Raw genomic sequence first — 1,629 nt, forward strand, 5'->3', positions numbered from 1 at the left:
ATATATATATATATATATATATATATATATATACGACGGGCTTCTTTCAGTTTCCGTCTACCAAATCCACTCACAAGGCTTTGGTCGGCCCGAGGCTATAGTAGAAGACACTTTCCTAAGGTGCCACACATGGTTCGTAAGCAAGCTACTTACCACACAGCCACTCCTACGCCTATTCTTTTATTTGTTTCAGTCATTTGACTGCGGCCATGCTGGAACACCGCCTAGTACTTATTCTATCGGTCTTTTATGCCGAACCGCTATGTTACGGGGATATAAACACACCAACATCGGTTGTCAACCGATGATGGGGGAGACAAACACACACACACACGACTACACACACACACGCACACACGATGAGCTTCTTTCAGTTTCCGCCTACCAAATCCACTCACAAGTCTTTGGTCGGCCCGAGGCTATAGTAGAAGACACTTGCCCAAGGTGCCACACAGTAGGAATGAACCTGGAACCATATGGTTGGTAAGCAAGCTACTTATCACACAGCCATTCCTATATATATTCTTTTATTCTTTTATAATTTTACTTGTTTGTCATTTGGCTGGGGCCATGCCGGAGCAGCGCCTTAAGGAGTATTAGTAGAACAAATCGACCCCAGGACTTATTTTTAAAGCTTAATACTTATTCTATCAGTCTCTTTTTCCTGAGCTGCTAAGTCACAGGGATGTAAACACACCAACACCGGTTGTCAAGCGGTCATGGGGGGACAAACACAGACACAAAGTCACACACACACATGACATGCTTCTTTGAGTTTCTGTCTACCAAATCCAATCACAACACTTTGGTTGGCCTGAACCATATCAACCACATGGCTCCGGGTTCAGTCCCACTGCGTGGCACCTTGTCCACGTGTCTTCTACTATAGCCTCGGGCCAACCAAAGTGTTGTGAGTGGATTTGGTAGAAAGAAACTGAAAGAAGCTCATATATATCATCATCATCATCATCATCATCATCGTTTAACGTCCGTTTTCCATGCTGGCATGGGTTGGACAGTTTGACTGAGGACTGGCAAGCCAGTAGGCTGCACCAAGCTCCAATCTGATATGGCACGGTTTCTACAGTTGGATGCCCTTCCTAACTCCAACCACTCTCAGAATGTAGCAGGTGCTTTTTACATGCCACTGGCACACGAGCCATTCAGGGAGCACTGGCATTGACCACGTTCAGATGGTGCTTTTTACATGCCACCAGCACAGGGAGTCAGTCAGGCAGCACTGGCATCAACTGTGTCTTTGTGTCTGTGTTTGTTCCCCACCATTGCTTGACAACCGATGTTGGTGTGTCTACGTCCATGTAACTTAGCGGTTCAGTAAAGAGCCCGATAGAGTAAGTACCAGGCTTACAAAGAATAAGTCCTGGGGTTGATTTCTTCGACTAAAAAGTGGTACCCCAGCATGGCTGCAGTCAAACGACTGAAACCAATAAAAGAAACCCTCTACTAAACTTCCAAAGTGTTGCCCCAGCATGGCCGCAGTCCGATGGCCCAGTGGTTAGGGCAGTGGACTTGTGGTTGTAGGTTCGCGGTTTCGGTTCCCAGACCGGGCGTTGTGAGTGTTTATTGAGCGAAAACACCTTAAGCTCCACGAGGCTCTGGCAGGGGATG

The 1,629-nt window shown here is 46.7% G+C and overlaps 1 protein-coding gene across 1 annotated transcript in view; it reads left to right on the forward strand.

The window, feature by feature from the left end:
* Positions 1-1,629, forward strand: part of LOC106876407 (DNA replication complex GINS protein PSF3) — an 11,748-nt gene that overhangs the window by 6,300 nt on the left and 3,819 nt on the right. The gene's annotated exons all lie outside the window — the stretch shown is intronic.

Source organism: Octopus bimaculoides, chromosome 6, assembly GCF_001194135.2.
Source record: "Octopus bimaculoides isolate UCB-OBI-ISO-001 chromosome 6, ASM119413v2, whole genome shotgun sequence".
Lineage (NCBI taxonomy): Eukaryota > Metazoa > Mollusca > Cephalopoda > Octopoda > Octopodidae > Octopus > Octopus bimaculoides.